Source organism: Penaeus monodon, chromosome 22 (genome assembly GCF_015228065.2).
Source record: "Penaeus monodon isolate SGIC_2016 chromosome 22, NSTDA_Pmon_1, whole genome shotgun sequence".
NCBI classification, from domain to species: Eukaryota; Metazoa; Arthropoda; class Malacostraca; order Decapoda; family Penaeidae; genus Penaeus; species Penaeus monodon.
This window is the reverse complement of record NC_051407.1, coordinates 14,208,392-14,208,658: the sequence shown is the minus strand read 5'-3', so window position 1 is coordinate 14,208,658 and position 267 is coordinate 14,208,392. Positions and strand designations below refer to the sequence as shown.

The window sequence follows — 267 nt, the reverse complement described above, 5'->3', positions numbered from 1 at the left end:
GAAAGGAGTGAATCTAATCGCCTGAATCAGCTCGAACTACGTACCAATGTATAATCATTGTCATTAGCTGCTGGATTTATTATCATTTGCAATTTCACAGATTGTCATAACTATTTAGCAGCCATGAACGTATTCATTTTATAGGAGTTGCCAAATCGCCTCTAGGTGAATTTACAGAATCAAAATGTGAAGGATAATATTGTAGTTTTCTGTAAAATATTATTTTTTTTATTCAGTTTTATGAATAAATGTACACACTACGAAAAT

The 267-nt window shown here is 31.1% G+C and overlaps 1 protein-coding gene across 1 annotated transcript in view; it reads left to right on the top strand.

Moving 5' to 3' along the window:
* Positions 1 to 267, top strand: part of LOC119587335 (zwei Ig domain protein zig-8-like) — a 26,143-nt gene that overhangs the window by 15,492 nt on the left and 10,384 nt on the right. The gene's annotated exons all lie outside the window — the stretch shown is intronic.